The 20,027-nt window shown below is 39.6% G+C and overlaps 1 long non-coding RNA gene across 1 annotated transcript; it reads left to right on the top strand.

Annotated features, from left to right (window-relative positions):
• The first annotated feature begins 3,176 nt into the window (after positions 1–3,176).
• On the top strand, positions 3,177–3,750 carry LOC138209692 (uncharacterized). The gene is made up of 3 exons (XR_011179181.1): positions 3,177–3,280; positions 3,423–3,505; positions 3,621–3,750. It is a non-coding gene; the product is annotated as an uncharacterized lncRNA (long non-coding RNA).
• The last annotated feature ends 16,277 nt before the right edge of the window (positions 3,751–20,027 follow it).

Genomic DNA, 20,027 nt, shown 5'->3' with positions numbered 1-20,027 from the left:
TTATCACTATTGCCGATTGTCTTTTCACGAATCATAAAGGTGACCTGACTGGTGGTGAATGTTTCCTAAACTAGGTGCATCTTAAGTCATTGGACAAGTCTGAGGCTGAAGATGGAGGGCGATGCTTCGATCTCCTGAAGGCCATGCTGAAAATAGATGAAGCTGAGAGGATCCGTCCCAAGCAAGTCCTCACTCATCCATTCATTACAAAAAGCCAACACAGATCTAAGTAAGTATTGTCCGAAGAACTCTTCAGATCTTTTACTTAAATAAAATCACCAGTAGCACTTTACAATAAGTTTACGAGCTAATGGAGGAATACGTACTAACTAACAATCAACAAACAATTACCTAATATGTTTAGTACTCATTTACGAAGGGTGTTCATTTTAATTAAGGTGTTTATTTCATGTTCATAAAATGCTCCTAACATTAGTACAGCATTACCTGATAGTACATTAATAAAATTGTAAACATTATGTAACTATTAACGTATCTCTTGTTAACCTGCTTATTACACATTTCATTGATTTCATCTAATATTTGCTGTAAAATGTCATCTCGGCATCACCGAAAATTAGGGTTACCCGAGATTTAAAATTGATTGAATGAGAGAATGAATGAATGCAGATGTTCCTTAACTTGTAGCCTACTCTCTAAATTATTGTGCATGTTATGTCATGTAAGCGTTGACCATAATTGGACCTTTTCTTTATTGCTTTATCAGATTGCAGGATCCAGATACCGCTGAGTGGGATGACACCAGCAACATTTACCCAGAGCACCGCAGTCCATCTCCCACAGTCTCACCTGGTGTGATGTTGGTTCAGCCAGCCTCTCCTGAGAAGACGCTGCAGCTGGAAGATGAGGAGAGAGCAGCTAGGTGAGATGACTTTCCCGGTCATAACTCTTGTTTCTCAGTTATATTATCCAGTGTCAATTATTCATCTAAAATAATACTAAAGCACTCAAATAAATGTAGTGAAGTGGAATGTATAATATTTCCCTCTGAAATGTAGTGGACTAAAACTATAAAGCTGCACAAGATATATAGATACTCAAGTAAAGTACACGTACCTTAAACTTGTATGTAAGTACTGGAGTAAATGTGCTTAGTTGCTTTCCATGATTGTCAGTAAGTTCTTTTTGGTAGCACTTTGAGCACAAGTCATCGTGATCAGTGTACAGGTTGATCAGTGCTGGATTTTCCCACTTGCTTGTTGTGGTTTTGAGTCGTGTTTCCTGCCCACCAGTCTAACAAAGGCATTTTGTCTTTTGGTAGAAATAAAGCTTCAAGGTCTCCAGACACTCAACCCAAAATAAAGAAGAGCAAGAGGTATGGATTTAATTTCTCTTCATTGACAGAATATTCTTTTTAAATATGTCTTGCATCCCAAGCCGTACACTTTTTCACATAAATAACAAACACATATAACACAACAAACAAAACAAATCCTATAACATATATTACAAACACCATTTAAATATTGCAGTGCATCAATTTTTATCTCAATGTAACGTTCAGTGCTTTGTCCGCACAGGAACACTGAGTCTTATTTCAAGCTCTGGTTGTTTTCTGTATAATTACACAGTAAATGATTTCTGCAGTGCACTCAACTCCTGTGTGGTCAAACTGGTTAAAAAAAAAAAAGGGTCACATAAAGCATTCTAATATAGGATTTAACAGGGAAATCCAGTGTTTCCCCTTCAATTGGGACTCCCTGTCCCTCTGGAAACAAACGCGTCTAAGCCAAAATCTGGTATATGGCTGGACCCTGTGTGAAACTGGAGGGCTTTAATTTGAAAAGTAGCAACGTTCAAACGACCAGCAGTGTAACTTTGACCTCTCACTCTCTCAGTGACAGACACTTGCTTTAAAGCTCTGGCCCTGATGTTGCTGTCCAGCCAGAAATATTGTATTTGTTTTATTTACCGAATTTTAAAATAATCCTGTCATTAATTATAAAATAAGCTTCAAAAAGTCGCTTTTGGGGGCATGTCTGTTTGATTGACAGGCCTGTGGTGCAGTCAGGTTACGGCTATTGGTGGGCGTGGTATCGCCTGGTTTCTAATTAGAGTCAGATTCCCTGCTCGCTCCCCCCCAGCTCGCCAAAATATGGTCACTACCGGCTACAAACCGCTCCGGACTAGCAAGATGGCGCGGACCAATTCCAAAGTCAAGGCTTCATAATGGCCGATGCCGACTTGGAAACGCTGCATATTGTTCGAACCTTCAGTGAGCTACTTCATAATATGAACTACTGGTAGCTTGTGAGTGACGGGTTGCAGACCCCTGCTATGTCTTCTATTTGATGGCAAAAGCTGACACTCTTCAAATAAAACACGAGAAGGGTCAGCCCTAATATAACCGGATAGAAACAACCCCCTGTTAGTGTACGCAGCTTGAAGACTTGACTCATATGATTGACCAACAGTCTTGGAGCAGATACTTACCAGTCTAATCAGTGGAGTTTTAAGCTGAACTGAGAGACAACTGTACCATATACTGATTCCCTACTGCATAACACTGTATTATAGATTGGAAAAAGAATGACAAGATCTGCTTGTTTACTCAAAATGACATTATTCTCCTTGGAAAATAGATGCCTTTTTGTACCTTTATGCAAATATAATCGATAGTGCACTCCAGCATAAAGCAGCATCTACATAGATACTCAAATATTTACAGGAAGGAATTTGTTTGATTTTGTTGTTTGGTGAGATTAGTTCCTCTTGTCTTAAATGTTACCAAGCAGAATTTGTTTCCAGAGTCATGACACAAACAAGTCATACCTGTGTGTGTGTTTAGTGTCCAGCGTCCAGCCACTGCCAGGAAAAAAGATGACACCACCAAGATCCACCACGCAGCCGTCCATCACACACAATCCTACCTGGTCCGATCTTGGTTCGGCCGGCTGCTCCCGAGGACACACTGCAGCTGAAAGATGAGGAGAGAGCAGTCAGGTGAGATGACTTTCTCGGTCATGACTTGTTGCTTGGACAGATAAGGACATGGTTTAGCTAGGCTGCACAGCATGTTTAGGAGTCTGTGTTTCTTTGTGTGAAATTTACATGATTATTTTATGATGTCCTGACAAAAATACACCAAACCTGTGTGTGTGTTTAGGTCGCAGATTCCAGATACCGCCCAGGAGGAAGATGCCGCCAACATCAACCCAGAACACCGTAGTCCATCTGTCACAGTGCCACTGTTTTTCTTGGTTCAGTCAGCCTCTCCTGAGAACAAATCACAGCTGGAAGATGAGAAGACTGCCGTTAGGTGAGATTACTTTCTTGGTCAGACAGATGAGGAAATTGTTTAGTTTGGCTGCAACTGGAGCAGGTTTAGGAGAATGTTTAGCTCAGTCTGTGGCGTTTACAAGATGTCATGACAAAAATACACTAAACCTGTGTGTGTTTAGTTTGCAGACGGAGCTGAGCAGCAATTCAGAAAAAGGGACTAAAAGGGACATGGATGGGATTTCTGAAGACACCGACAAAACCTGTAAGAAACAGTCACCTCCACTTGCACTGTTCATTTAAATTGTTACCCATTTGAAAGACAATCAAGATATTGTAATTTGACTCTTTATTAAATCTTTGTTACATACAATCTTCAGATTCCGTTCGTAGTCAGAAAAAGAAGAAGAAGAAGAAGAAGAAGAATTGCGGCAGACGGTTCTTATCTTGGATAAAGAAAACCTTTTTCTGCTGCTGAGGAGGAGTGTTCCAACTGAGGGTGGAACGGTTCACAAAATGTACGGTTTGGTTCACAATAGGGATGAGACGAGTACTCGGCTAAAACGAGTATCCAATATGGATCGTACTTTTACCGTGGTGGAGAGTCACATTGAAACTAACGGTGCTGGCTTCTAAAAGACAGTTGTTTTCCTCCTTCGGCTCGCTTTTACCTCGTTAAACTATCGTATCTATTTCGCTGACTGTGTCTGCACAAAATACCCAGTTTACCACCATATTTTGTAAATATAAATAAATAAGTAAAATTTTATAAAACCAGGCCAGAGATCTACACTTAGATCCCCCACCCCCCCAAAAAATACACAAAAACAAAAAAATAAAAAAAAGACACACATACACACACACACACACACACACACACACACACACACACACACACACACACACACACACACACACACACACACACACACACACACACACACATAATAATAAATACAGCAACTTAAAAGAGAAACACTTGTTCTGTACATGGGCACACAGTGGTGCAGCGGTTAGCACTGTCACCTCTCAGATGTTCTCCCTGTGCCTGCATGGGTTCTCTCCGGGTGCTCTGGCTTCCTCCCACTATCCAAAAGACATTAGTCAGGTTAATTGGTGATTCTACTATACTATTCTAGGTGTGATTGAGAGTGAGAATGGTCTTTGTTTCCGTCTGTCTCTGTGTGTTGGCCCTGTGATGGACTGGCGACCTGTCCAGGGGGAACTCTGCCTTCGCCCAAAGTGAGCTGTGACCCTTTTCAGGATAAAGCGGTATAGATGATGGATGGATGGATGTTCTGTAAATAGTTCTCTTACTTTTGTGATCACAAACATTGCACTGTGCAACATGCGTGTGTCTGTGTGTGTCGGGGGGCACATCGACGCATGCTTTCAGCCTCACACTATATTCTTGCTGAAAGCGCCCGGCGGGGTGAAGATAGTTTAACGACGTAGAAGCACGCCGATGGAGGAAAACATAACATAAAGGGTAAAATCACGAGCTGTAACTTGTGATTCGTCAGGTAAGAGCGAAATTCTCCAAGTGACTTGGCTGAAGATATTTTATACGAACCTTATTGAAATGAGCCGATGCCATAAATGAACCAGTATAGAAGCAGAGACGAGTTGTTGTTAATCCTTGTGAACATCGTTTGCATGGTTTGTCGGCTGCAGCAGTCTGTGTCTGCTAGAAGCCAGAGCCAGTAGTTTCAATGAGGATCTCCACCACAGATATTCATACATTTACCAAATAACAAACAGCATGTGTTGTCCTGCCCTTTCTGGGTTGAGTTGTTTTATTTTTTTTGTACTGTGAAATATTTTTACATTCTATGAAATATTTCTGTGTTCTGTGAAATGTTTTGATGTTTTCTAAAATGTTTTTTGTTGTCTGTGTAGTGGTTGAACAGACCTAAATGCACACACACAGCAGAGGACTGGGTGTAACAGGTTTATTTTCCACACAAAACAGGAGAATAGTCCATGGGATGTGCGTGAGTACAGAGGCAAGTCCAGAATGGCTGTAAGCCAACAACAGTCACTACCGACCTGGGATGCTTCTGGGGTCGGAGCAGAATTGTCACCGGAGCTGAAGTAGGCGGGTCCAAGCCGGCTAGTGAGCTTGTGTCCCCGCGCTCCACACCGGACTGCGTGGGTTCGGGCGGAGTGTTTTTGTGTTCTCCCCTCACCCTAACCGGTCGAGGCAGATGGCCGCCCACCTCTGAGCCTGGTTCTGTCGGAGGTTTCTTCCTGTTAAGAGGGAGTTTTTCCTCCCCACTGTTGCATAATGCTTGCTCATGTGGGAATTGTTGGGTTACTCTGTCGTGTCTTAAGGTTCTATTGTATGTAGGTATTTTTGTTTCTTTTTGTTCAAATAATTTTACTCTGTTTATATATTTGTATGTACACACTCGATTTTTGATTTCAGTGCAAGAAATTTGCTTTCAAAACTGTTTTTTTTTTTTTTTTTTTGCTTGCATAACGAAGACACAAAAATGCCTTCATACTGTCAGAAGGACCTTAATGTGTTAAGAGCCTTGAGATGACATGTATGATTTGGCTTTATAAAAATAAAATAGAAATTGATAAAAATTGTCTTGGCTCTTGAAAACGGTATGTACTTTAGGTGAATTGGACATTCAAAATGGTCATCAATCTTGTCATTCAAAATTCAATAAAACCCTGAAATTAACTTTTGTTATCATGTTGTAGCAGATTCTATCTGGTAGTTTTGAGTTGCTGTTTTTTGTCTTAACACAATCACAACACTCATTCAGCAGGCTGCTGTTTCCAGGGAAAAGCTCTAAAAACGTCCCTCATACACTGCCTGGTCAGCAGCACACAGCAGACACACAGTTTGAGAGCTGCTGTTGAGCATAATGCCTTTAGCAGCTACCTAAACATCGAACAAAAAGTTAGTAAATTTGTGTTTGGTAGATTATTTCTCTGTTGTGACAATGCTTCTTGGCAATAAATTTGATACCGTTGGAAAGCCTGTTTATTTCCCTTTTAAACGGTGCCCCATTTGTAAGGAACATGCATTTGTGGGATGAGCAGCACAGCTGAGTATGTGGGTTGCGCCCATGAAAAATTTGCCAAATCTTTTATGCCAATGCCAAACAGCTTATTCTGCTGTTGCTATTGACTCTTGTTTTGTGTTGGTTAAAAGGGAATTTAACAGGGTTTCCAACGGTATACAATTTATTGCCAAGAAGCATTGTTACAACAGAGAAATAATCTACCAAACACAAATTTCAAAACTTTTTGTTCGATGTTTATATTATCAGGAGCTGCAGAGAGATTAAAAAAAAAAAAAAGAAAAAAAAAAAGAGTAAAACTGGCTTCATCAACAAAAATAACTCCCAATTCCAGTCAGCAAGACTCTTCAACCGGTCCTCTCATCATCAAAACAAACCACATGTTGGCTGAACAAAGACAACAAATAAACACAATTGACTGGATTCATGGAACATGTGGTCTCATCATAAAATTAATAGCAAAAGACTCATCCCTTGAGGCCCTTCACACCCTGAGAGAGAAGAAATAACATTATTAAACCCTTTTCTGGTTAACTGTTCATCAGCCATCAAATTAAACATCCAAATACGGGCATCCATGTCTTTCTTTGAGGGGCAGCCATCTGAAAAGTCTTTTGAGTTTTCAAATGTTTTTAAGGCAACTAAGAAGTTGATGAGAGCCTCTGACAAGCTAATGTACAGTTGTGGTCAGAAGTTGACATACACCCACCCTGGACATGAGTGTCACGGCAATATTGGGATTTAAATTATTTATTTAAATTGTTCTTTTTCTCAGGTGGAATAAGAACAGGAATTTGGTGAACAAGTTATTTATTTGGGGTTTTCTGAATTCAGCACATAGTCAAACCTATACAGAGTCAAAATGATCCATACATCACACCTAATGTTTGGTTAAATGTCCCTTAGTAAGTTGCACCTTGACCAGACGCTAAACACTAGAATTCTAGATGGATATTTGACCAAGTTCAATCCTATTTGTTGATTTCCTGGCACTGACTGATTCCTCTACTATAGAGCCATGTTGTTGAAATACATGCAACATGTTTTGCCATTGTCTTGCTGTAATAAGCAAGGTCTTCCCTGAAAAAGACATTGTCTGAAAGTATAATCTTTTGACCGATGGGTGTACTGGATGCTTTGGTAGGATTCTGGACTGTTGTTTTTGTCACAACCTGTAGATTTATCAGAGCACGTTTGTGCTTGATGCCTCATCAAACCCAAAAATGTAAATGTAAAAGCTCCATTCTGTGAAATAGTTTTTTTTCTAAATAAAGCATAGCATGATCATGGCTTGATGTAGTTGTGTATTATGTTTTGATGATCTTTTAGCCCTTCAAGAAAATAATCTTGTTGAAGGATTTTACCCCTATTTCCACACAGAAACTTTGAATTAGCTCCTGTTTATAATTGATCTGATTACAATCACTTTAGTTGATACACTTGAATGGCAATTCAATTTCTGCATGCTGTGGAATGTGATTAGTTCGGGTTTTTAACACGGTTACAACAGCCAGTATTGAGCAATGAAACCATGTGTGCACCAATATGTTTTACTTCCACCTTTACTACTCTCACAGAAGAGTGGTCCTTTGTGCTTACTTTGACTTTGGTGGTCAGTGGATTTCCATTTTTTATTTTTACCATGGCATGTCTTTGAGAATGGAGTCTTCAGTTCTGCAAGGGAGACAAACCCAACACAGTAACTCAAGACTACAAAACACTACAGAGTCAAATAGTCTAATATACAAAAAAATACTAAACACACCCAAAAGACCAGACACAATTAATAATTGAGCAAATTCCAATCACGTTTCCAACAGTCTTAGCCTCACCTTGCTTCATCAGTTTAATTTCTATTTTGTAATTGTCAGTGACAATCAAAGATTTCCCAGCTAAAAATCCAACATATCTTTACCAGAACAGACTTTAATCAGTGATAAGTATGTCGGCTTTGGTAACCAAGAGTAAGTGTGTGTCTAAGTGTCAGTCTAATTCTTGACATCACAAGTTAATTAGCTCATTATTTCACAACAACAAATCTTGTGATCACAACTTAAGTAATCATTTTCTTAAGATAACAAATTGTTTTAATTACTTCTATATTTCATTTATTTGAGCTGGGATGTTCAAATTCATATTTTCATGCTACTAAATTTTGCCTGAAAATGGTAGTCAAATTTGTGGGAAATATTTTTGTTGGAAGCAGGTTTGCTGTTTTCACCCCGTGAAGATTGTGCTTTTAATTCCTGATTTTTGTGTGTCTACCAGTCAGCAGCGTATCAATGGAAATACCCCGAAATGGAGAAGATGAAAACATGATGGTAATGGTTTATGGATACTGATCTAGCAAAAGGCGCAATCTTCCACACTGTAACTTAAATGACTTGGGAACCTTTGATATGTGTGCGTATCGTGCATATTTACACAGGCAGGGAGCTTGCCTTGTCCGAGTGTGTGAAAATCAAATCCTGTATCCTCCTCATTGTGTTTGACTGTGTCCTCGTACAGTAGATTTATGGCCTACACTGTCCATAAACGGGACTAACTGTGATAGTACGGGACCAGGTCAATTGGAGGCAGAGTGTTGCAGCTGTCATAGGAACACTGTCTCTCATCTCCTCTGTCTATCACATTAAATGGATGGGGCCTTGTAAAGGACAGCAAGGCAGAAATGATGCCTGGATAAATTAAAATGACAGAGGGAGCGGTGGGATTAGAATAGTGAGTGACAGGCAGGTCGATTTCTGTCCAGAGTAAAAACACAAATGTATAAAATACAGAAAATTACTTAAGCTAAGAAATATCGACTGACTAATTTGATTACCGAGTTGTCTTTTAACAAATATGAAAACTATTTATAGACTGGTGAATTGAATTGAAAGCAGGCAACTTTCCAGCTTAATCTGATAGTGAGGGACGTTCATTATCGAAATGAGTTGACAAAATGTTGATTAATCACCACCAGGTAAATCTCAATGTATTTTACAGTATAAAACCTTTTTGCACGTGTTGTCTGGCGAGACATTCTGGTGCTGGCTGGATGAGTGTATATTCTATAGTTAGATAATAAATACCAAAGACTTGGCTAACGTCCAGTTTTAGCCCTATGCTAACTTGAACAGGCTGGAAACAATTTTGACAGTTTTTACAGCAGTAGTGAGAGAATAAGCTGCGGCAGAGCCTATGCATAAACATGTCAACTGTGGTTTTGTAATTACTCTCACTGGCAGAAAGGGGAGACAAACACTCCGCTCTTCAAGTTTACCTTTTACCTCTCACTATTTCACATATGGGAGACTCATGCTGTGCTCCAAATGGCGTACTTGTGTGCTAACACTCACTATTTTGAGTGTCAAACTACGTTCATACTGTCAAGTACAGAAATATGCAGTGCGCTACAAGTACCAGGATGATGCACTCAAAACGGTCCAAAAAAGAAGTGTGAAACGCTGGATACTTTCCACCCTAAGCAGTCGCCATCTTGGCTCCGTAGAGGAAGGGGCGGGACTTCAGACGTAACGATTTTCAAATGAAGACGTCTGAAGAAGCTGCAGCCGTTCCTAAACACCACACAGATGTTTTTCTTTTTCATTACTGCTGCTGAACAGAAGAATCAGTGTGTTTATTGAGTATGTTAAACAGAGGACACAAAAACACGTTAATTTCTGGGTAAGATAATTCATGCTGCAGATATTTTAGCAGGTGCTGTGTTCACAGGCTGAGGTCATTTCCAGTCAGTGCAGAACAGCAGTGTGCGGATTGAAACAGCACTTCACTGTCAAAATTCCTGCACTCCACAATTAAGAGTCCTAACATAGAAGAGCACTATTTATAAGTGTACTACGGGAAGCATGTCATTTGGATCACAACACAGCACTATTGCTGACAACTAATACAATGAAGACAAGAAGCGTCGTTGTCCACATGCTTGTCAAGAGTTTCTTTTCACGTAAAGTGTTAAGCCCTTTGATAACAGTTGGGTAAACTAACGATTCAGGAATTACAATCAGACTCAAAATCTCGGTCACGTTCAGTTCAGGTTCCAAAATAAACAGGCAGACAGAGAACAAGCAGAGGTACAGAAGGGCTAAATGGTTGAAATTGATCACAATGGTTTAAAAATGAAAACGTTTTAATTTGGCAGTGCATAAGGGGTTAGTCTAGAGAGAATAAGATCCCCCCAAACACCTCAAGGCTAAACATTTTAAGATCTGTTTTAACAACCTTTATTAACTTGAACTTTGAAGCCTGACAGTTATCAATAAGCGTTGTGTCTTTCATTGTGTCTGAAATTTGGGTGAAATATGTTAAGAACATTTTTGAGTCACCAGAATTTCTTTGCCTTCTTCAACATGTGCTGTGGTAGTATCTGTGGTATGGAGCTGTGATATTGGAGAAAATCTACATTCACTGTGATTTTTTTTTTTTGTCTTCCTGTTTTATTCAGTGTGTAAGTTCTGCTTTTGATCCTCCAAAGAAGCTTTGTTGATGCAAATGTCAAATACTGGCAATAGTGCAAATACCGTTTGTATGCTGTATCTGCCTTTCTACTGCCTGAATGTCTCTGTAATTTATTTTTGTAATGTTTTTTCTCAATGTCATTCTTTATATTTTTCCATTTCACCCCTCAAATTTCATTTTATTCACTTCTGTCTTTTGTTTTCAGCCTCAGCTGTTTTGTCATTTACCATCTTGCTGTTTCTGTCCCTCCATATCTCTGCTTGACTATCTCTCCCATCCTGCATGTGCTGAACTTAATGGAAAGACTTCAGGCATAGTGAGTGGGACTGTCATGTCAGTCATCATTTCTTCTGTGCGCTTTGCATGAAAGAGGACAGATGTGCAGAGGTGGGAAAAAAACACTTGTTTACTGCTACTGGCACTTTGGCAACTGTAAACACCTTGCCCTTATACATCACAGTGAAAAACATTCTGGGTAAAGTTATTGCTTATATTACTTGGCAAAGTTGATGGACTTCGGTCAAGTTAGATCCTGAGCAAAAGATTAAAGGAACAAGGTTTCATCTTGGGAAATACATGAATTTACTTTCTGGCCGAGAGTCAGAATATATATAGATATATTTACACTGTGCATTTTTGCCTTACTTTGACAAAAGACAAAAGGTTTATAAAAAACTGTGTGACAGTTTACCAAAAAAGTACATAAGCCTTTTAAATAAAGTCTTTTACTGCTGTAATTGTATATCCATCAGGATTTGGGATGTCAACAGAGCTCATAGTCCAAGCCCTGTTTCAGTCAACTATATGGCTGGTCATGTGACCTCAGAGCAGCGGACAATGGCAATGATTCTGTTAGGGAGGGATAGAGGACAATATGATTTATTTTTAGGCAGGATGATTATGGCAACATTGACAAAGTTGATCTAATCAGTCAACAGATACATCACAGAGATCTACCCTCTTCTCAACAATTTACTTCTTACAGTTGAACATTTTCCCTACACTTGCTGCACACACACACACACACACACACACACACACACACACACACACACACACACACACACACACACACACACACACACACACACACACACACACACACACACACAATACAGTTTGTGATACAATATCACAGACCATATCAGTATAAAAGACTTCTTCTAAGTATTAGAATTCTTCCTCAAACACTTTTAATCATAGATAAGTGTGAGATGGAAATCTTCCAGTGCAACTACATTAGAAAATAGCAAAAGCTGGCAGCAGCAGCATCTTATAGTCCTATAGTCCTCCACTCATTATATTTTCAAGTATGCAGGTGCAACAAGGATCAAATGAAAATCCACCGTTCTCTTTGTTTTATCAACACAGGAAGATGCTGCCTTGACAAGAACAAAAAAGAGATTAGTGGTGTAGGAGGAAAGAGTGAGACCAAGAGAGCTACTTGCTGTGTCCAAATAAAAAATCGAAATCAAAGTATACAAGAAAAGTTACAGAAATAGCTGTGAAAATAATGTAAAAAGAGAGTTCATTACTGCACAATGTGGGTGATCGTGTTCGACTGCTGTTTTTTGAAAGTTGTTGGATGCAGCTCTCATCATTCAAACGTTTCAGATGCTGTTTGGCAGTAGTTTTCTTATATTTTTTAATAGGGTGAGGGTACGTTTTGGGGGCCCAAAGGGAGCATTCATCAATACGATATGATTTATCAATACATAGGACTGCTAGTTTACTGATATTTCAGAGCCATAGTTGAGGTCATGGTTTCTCATTTCAAAAAGTCTGGCAGACTACACCGAACAACCTCTCTGCCCCTGTTATTAGGGGATGGAGAAGGGTGATAGCAGGTAACCAAGGGGTCAATTTGCTAATGAGGGGAATGGCATTGCCCCTTAAATCTGAGCACTTTACCTTTACTTTCTCTTAGGCTTGAATAAAGCATGTAGGGAAGAAGGAGTGGGAACCCCATTTGTGACACATTATTTTTCAGAAAAATCCTTCGTCTCGTCACATTAATGTGATGTGGAGCAAAAGCATGTCGCCTTGGTGCTTTGCTTTGGCTCGCAAATAAAAGAGAAGTGCGTTTTTTGAGGCCTTTTACAATGCAGCAATTCTTGATAAGTAACACCTGTGAGAAGGTTGGAAAAAAAGATGATGAAGGTGAAGGTGGAGGAAGGGAAGGATGGTTCAGTTGGGGAATGGAGGAGAGTCCCTAACACAGATGGTTAGGGGCGCGGGGAGGATTCTTCTCCCATTATGAAAGCTCCACGAAGCACAAAACTCCAGCTGCGCACGGCACCAAGCGTACCGCCAGCAGCCACCAAGAGGCAGCAGCTTGCCAACAAACACCCACTAATGAATAGAGAAAAAGAAAGCTGGATTCAGAGGCATGGGGAATGTAAATGGGAACACACGTGGCCTCGTTTTGGTGCGTGAAAGAGGCTCGTACGTGCTTGTCTGTGCTATCAAATGGCCACAGTGGGTTCATGTCTGATTGGTGGATTGGATAGATTTAGAGACTGATCACCAGTGACGGGTGGGATATGGAGTGGATTTCTGGTGATTTCTCAGCCGGCTCTGGTGGAAATGAGGGAGGAGAGGGGAGACAACAAAGTGGAGAGTGACGGAGCCATGCAGAAAAAAAAAAAAAAAAAAAATCGAAAAATAAGTGGAGGGAAGGAATCATAATGGTGAAAAAGAATGGAGGAAAAAGTGATCAGGGAGGCAGGAAAAGGGAAAAGAAAGGAAAAACAAAACAAAAGGATTGGAGTAAAGATAATTAAGAGAAATACACTGATAAAACAGGAGGAAACACAAAATAAATGACGGTCAAGAAGAACAAAGAAATAACAACAATGGATTATACCGTCCCAGCCCTCACAGATGCAACCATATTGTTTACCCATTTTTTTCCAAATACTTTCAGTTTCACAGTAGGCCTGTCTTTTCCCCCCCTGTAATCAAAGGTCGGGTCAGTCTGGCCTCTCCTTTCTGTAAAAAAAACTACTGGAGAAGACTCAGACAAGGTCAAGCTGTGTTTTAATGCGTGTTCGCACTGAATGTGTCGTCTCCCGCCTCCATTAAGCATTGAGAGGCAGGCGAGTATTCAACGAGCGAGCCAATTTCAGATTTCATTTCAGCTCAAATTAATCCAGGAGCTGGAGAGTCTGATACAAAACACCCAGATTCGGCTGGATTTCCGAGGATTAGCCTCTCCGCTCGTGTTTTGTTCAGACATCTTCTACCTGAGTGGTGCTCGAACCAGGAGAGCTGATGTTACAATGTACTGCTGGCAGCGGCTCTCACCCAAGATTAAATGGAAGAAACTTTTGTGCGTTTGGAAGAGAATACTTCTGTTTAACCATCTTAACTCAATTCGTTCAATATTTTAGAATATACATGTACATACTGTTAGAGGGTTTGTAAACACTTATTCATTCAAAAGTATGTCAAAGTAGTAACAGCGTCTGACCCCACCGGGACAATTTCAGGAGTGAACATTATTTCTGCCTGATTTTATTGACTTTCTGATTTGATCATTTCTTCCTTGATTTTTTTTTTACTTCCAACTAGTTTCTTTATTGTAGTTTTTTGTTGTGATGTAGCTTACAAACAAAGAGTTGCAGTTTGTTGTGTTTTGGTGCTCAAAAAACATACATCCTCATACTTATTCAGAACTACTGGAATAGAGTGCATGTAGCAAAAGAACACGTCTGACTACATTTTGCACAATTGTCCGATTGTTGTCTGTTGTATCACAACTGAAAAGGATCATTCATGCTTTCATATCATCCCAGTTGGACTACTGTAATTCCTTCCTCTTCTGCCTCAGCAAGTCATATCTGGACTGCCCAGAATTGGTCCACGAGGCTTTCGATCAGGTCCTGCAGGATGACTCCCATCACACCTATTTCATCCAATTTTCTTCACCAATCAGGTTTAGGATCCATTTTTCAGTTCTTGCTTTTACCTATAGTGCCCTCCATGGTCAGGGGTGAGAAGCTACTCCATCCCAACACCATCAGGATGTCACTCCGTTCTCCTGACCACAGGTCACTGGTTGTCCCTCGCACTCACCGGAAGACGAAACGTTATCTTGTCTTTGAAGTGATGGCTCTGACTCTGTGGAACACTCTTCTTTTGACATACTTTCTGCAGTCAATGTCGACGCCTTCAAAAAGCAGCTTAAGATACATTTGTTCAAACTGAACTGTCATTGTCTCGGCTCGTGTTCTAGTGCTAGTGTTGGTTTTGTTTGTTGGTTTCTTTTGAACATTTTAAATATTTGTTTTTTATGTTGTTGATGTGAATCACTTAGTGACTTTGGTTTGTGAAAGATGTGATAATAAATAAACTTTTGACTTACAGTAGTGATATGATGTATGATCGGGACTCTGCACATTGAGTTTTATTGTCAAAATTGACCAGACACTCTGTGCCATTTCTCTTTCTGACTTCCAGCCCGGCTAATCTGCTTATCGTGACCTCCGGCCGGCATCTGTCAAAAATAGCTCTGGCGCCTCTGGTGGAATTACAAGTGTTGTCTAGAATGACAGTCATCAGCTCTGGTGGACACATCGGAGCCTGAATGCAACACGGACAGTTCTGGTGGAATCCAGCCTTAGAATTGAACTTTTAATCCTCCTTTCCTGCAGGTGGTTCTCAAGAGAGACAGTTTCTTCCCACGTTTGATGTTATTTGCGACTGCAAAATAAAAGTTCTTGAAATCTCACTTATTGTACTGATGATGGAATGTGATTTATCTTTACTTAGTTAAGCAGTTCTTGCCATATGGATTACTACAGTAGTTTATAGGACATGTTTTGTGAACACCAACCTGACCTACATAGATTATGTCCGAGGATTATGTCCCATTATGAAATGTGGATATTTTTTCAAGTGAAAATGTAGGCATTTACATTTTATATATATATATATATATATATATATATATATATATATATATATATATCCATTTTTTGCTGCTGAGATGTTTATTTATTTTTTATTTTTTAGAAATGTCAGGACCTACCTTCTGGTTGAAACATCTCAGCAACAGCTCCCAAGATGACCAGCCAGTCAGTGTACATTGTCATCCCAGGAGAACAGTCTTATCTCTTCAAACTATTTAGGAATTTACTGCTGGCTATGGTTCACACACTGTTTTAAAATTATATTCTGATTAAAAGTTGAAATTTGGTTAAAATACAATATTTGATGCTGGCAGTTTGAATGTGAAGTAAAGTTTCACACTCTTTTTGGATGGTATTTTGTTTCTGTGGCCTTTGGGGTCATTATATGCAAAGACATCACCACATTTAAAAGAAATAAAAACAAAAATGAACACAGTGGTCTATAGAAAATATTGTTATACATTTTTAATATCCATTACAGACTGAATAACAAGGGTATCTTTGACTAGATGTTGGCTGCATTGACCGTGCAGCCTCATTTTGTTTATTGACTCCTATAGACAGAAGAGCCAAAGGTCATCACAAACCTGGAGTTTAGTTGAGTTCACGGGGTTTCAGATAAAGTTTGCATCCTGCACTACCTGTACTGTGACAATAATTACTGATTGCAGTGACCATTATGTTTTTTTTTATTTTTTTTATCAAAGCCATAATATCACATTATTTTTTGAGGTCTAAAGAAAGGCAGTTTCAATAACATCCATAGTGCTAGCTGTCATTTAGAAACTCTGTCCATGGGCAATTCAGTATCAGTTGTTAGGATCTATACTGAATGGGCATGAAAGCCCCAAGCAACACATTTTCAGTTTGATTCTGAATTGTCTGGACCTTTGCCGCATGCAATTTCGCTGCTCTTTCTCCCAACATTTCCTGTCTATCGCCACTGTCACTGTCAAATAAAAACATAAAATGCTCTTAAAGAACAATCTTTAGAAAAACAAAATGCTGGCAATCTTCTCCTTTTACTATGCAACCATTGAAAAGCCTCATTAGATTTGTTTGGTGTTTTTGACACTTAGTATTTGACACACAGTACTGCGCTGAAACACATGCAAACCCTCAGAGGATTTGAAAACACAACAAGAAAAAGGAGTCGTCAATATACAGACAGATTCAAAATGGTTAATGCTCTGGTCACACACCTTTCACATCATAACTATGGCTCACTAGCTATAGGTACCTTACATACAGGTTATACATGAATATACACTGCTAAAAAAAATATGGGAACACTTAAACAACACATCCTAGATCTCAATGAATGAAATATTCCAGTTGAAAATCTTTATTCATTACATAGTGGAATGTGTTGAGAACAAAATAACATAATGATCAATGGAAATCAAAATCATTATCCCACGGAGGTCTGGATTCAGAATCATACTCAAAATAAAAGTGGAAAAATCAGATCACAGGCTGATCCAACTTCTGTGGAAATTCCTCAAGACAAGTCAAAATGAGGGTCAGTAGTGTGTGTGGCCTCCATGTGCCTGTATCACTCCCTACAACGCCTGGGCATGCTCCTGATGAGACCACGGATGTTCTCCCGAAGGATCTCCTCCCAGACCTGGATCAAAGCATCAGCCCACTCCTGGACAGTCTGTGGTGCGACGTGGCGTCGGTGGACGGAACGAGACACGATGTCCCAGATGTGCTGGATTGGATTCAGGTCTGGGGAACGGGCGGGCCGGTCCGTAGCATCGATGCCTTCATCGTGCAGGAACTGCTGACACACTCCAGCCACATGAGGCCGAGCATTGTCACGCATCAGAAGGAACCCAGGGCCCACTGCACCAGCATGTGGTCTTACAATGGGTCTGAGGATCTCAATGGCAAAGCTGCCAATCTTGGTGTTCTCTGGCAAATGCCAATCGCCCTGCACGGTGTTGGGCTGTAAGCACAGGCCCCACTTGTGGACGTCGGGCCCTCGTACCACCCTCATGGAGTCTGTTTCTGACAGTTTGAGCAGAAACATGCACATTAGTGGCCTGCTGGAGGTCATTTTGTAGGGCTCTGGCAGCGCTCCTCCTGTTCCTCCTTGCACAGAGGAGCAGATAGCGGTCCTGCTGCTGGGTTGTTGTCCTCCTACGGCCCCCTCCACGTCTCCTGGTGTACCGGCCTGTCTCCTGGTATCTCCTCCGTGCTCTTGACACTGTGCTGACAGACACAGCAAACCTTCTTGCCACAGCGTGCGTTGATATGCCATCCTGGATGAGCTGCACTACCTGAGCAACTTCTGTGGGTTGTAGACACCTCCTCATGCTACCTCTAGTGGTGAGGACACTGGCAAAATGCAAAAGTGACCAAAAATCATCCAGAAACGATGAAGACAGAGAAATGGTCTGTGGTCACCACCTGCAGAACCGTTCCTTTATAGGGTTGTCTTGATAATTTCTTCTCATTTCCACCTGTTGTTTGTTCCATTTGCACAACAGCAGGTGAAATTGATTCACAACCAGCGTTGCTTCCTTACTGGACAGGTTGATTTCCCAGAAGTGTGATTGACTTGGAGTTGCATTGTGTTGTTTAAGTGTTCCCTTTATTTTTTGGAGCAATGTGTTTTACTGTCACTTCTCTGTATCACTACTTAAGCAAACTGAACCTGCAGGTGACATGACAAAAGTAGATATTAAACATGGACAAATATAAATAAATGTAATAAAACAATAGGAACAAAGTCAACAGGGCTAAGCTCGAAATCCCAATTAAACAGATGAGCATGGAGATACAAAGTACATATGGCTTCCATACAGGAGCAGAGGTCAGAGATGAGAGACATAATGTAATACATTTATGTTATTCTGTTCACATAATGATTATCAACAATTCAACTTTAGAAAATCTGCAGATAGAAGAAACTGGTTTGGAAATTCAGAATGACTGTTTTCCCAGCTGCAAGATGTTCAGTCAATGAGTCAAGAATCCACGAGGGCTTCTCATCTCGGATGCTGAAATTAGATCTGAGACGGCTCCAGTGATAAAAGGACACCAGGGTGCAGGCAGCCTGCCCTGGTGGATTGATCTTACAGCTGAAACATACAATTTGATGGTGAAGTGGGTTTTCACTTGCAAACTGCTCTTTTCGAGGGTTTGTTTGTGCCACAGTTTGATATACATTAATAGTAACAATATAAATGTACATCTGCTTGAGTAATTATGTCCATGGGTAAATCCACAGCTACAATATTTGGTCAGGTTTGCCAACAAATAAATAAAAGGCAGTTTGTGTTCTTATGAGGGGTTATGAGTGGGACTATACTGTAGCTTCAGAAAGTATTCAGACCCCTTCATTTTTTTTTAATTAAATTTAAAAAGATGTCTAAAACTGTGTTCACTTTGTCATTATGGGTTATTGTGTGTCGACTGATGGGAAAAATAACAATTTTATCTACAACACAAAAAAAGAGTGAAAAATAAAGGGCTCAGAATATTTTCTAAAGCAAATCTATGTTCTTAGCAACTTGCTGGGAAGGTTACTTTTGAAGTGTGTCAGGTTATAGTTACCTTATTAAAAATGTAATAAATAATGTGACTATTTTAATTACTTCATTAAAGTAATGATACTTATTCCATTTCATTACTTTTAAAACAAATATTTTAAACTCAAATATCCTAAAAAAAAATAAATGTAAACTAGACAGTATAAATCTCAAGTCAACACCGATTACTGGCAAACTTTCATTAAGAGTTCTATATATAGAATATAACTTAAGATTGAAATATTTAGATTTTAACACACAACCACCAAAACAAATCACAAGTATGTAGTTGAAGATTACAATTGACTGCGGTAAAGCAAAAATGTCAAACTCTACTTCTGAGTCTACTTTCAGGTTAACTCCACGCTGAGTGATAACAACTATAAACAGGGCAGGACACTGCTCACACATTTTTGACTGGTTCTATAATGACTCTTTTTTTAAATACTTCTTCATCTTATCCGTGACATGGCAGATGAGAAGCATTGCAAATTCAAACACCAATCAAAAAACAATTAAAAAAAGGGTTTAAAATATTAAGACATGCCACCAAATAAATGGAGCCGGTCCATATGAAGACAGAAGACATTTATGCGCCACGAAAACAATGATAAGCATCGGAACGAATGTTAAATTTTACATATAAGTTAAAAAAAAAATATATTACATTACAATGTAACCCCCTTTGTAATCAGCAAAAAATGTTTTTATAAAACTGTAACAGTAAATGTAATGGATTACAATTAGATTCAACTCCCCAACAATGTTAATTAGTAAACCTTAGAAGTCTTGAAGGTGGATTTTGTTGAACTTTGACTGGAGAGAGTCTTATTTTT

Source organism: Embiotoca jacksoni, unplaced genomic scaffold (assembly GCF_022577435.1).
Source record: "Embiotoca jacksoni isolate LCO1_2020_lvr unplaced genomic scaffold, fEmbJac1.0.p SCAF_4, whole genome shotgun sequence".
In the NCBI taxonomy this organism is placed as follows: domain Eukaryota; kingdom Metazoa; phylum Chordata; class Actinopteri; family Embiotocidae; genus Embiotoca; species Embiotoca jacksoni.
The sequence above is the reverse complement of the archived record's forward strand: the minus strand, read 5'-3'. Positions and strand labels throughout refer to the sequence as shown.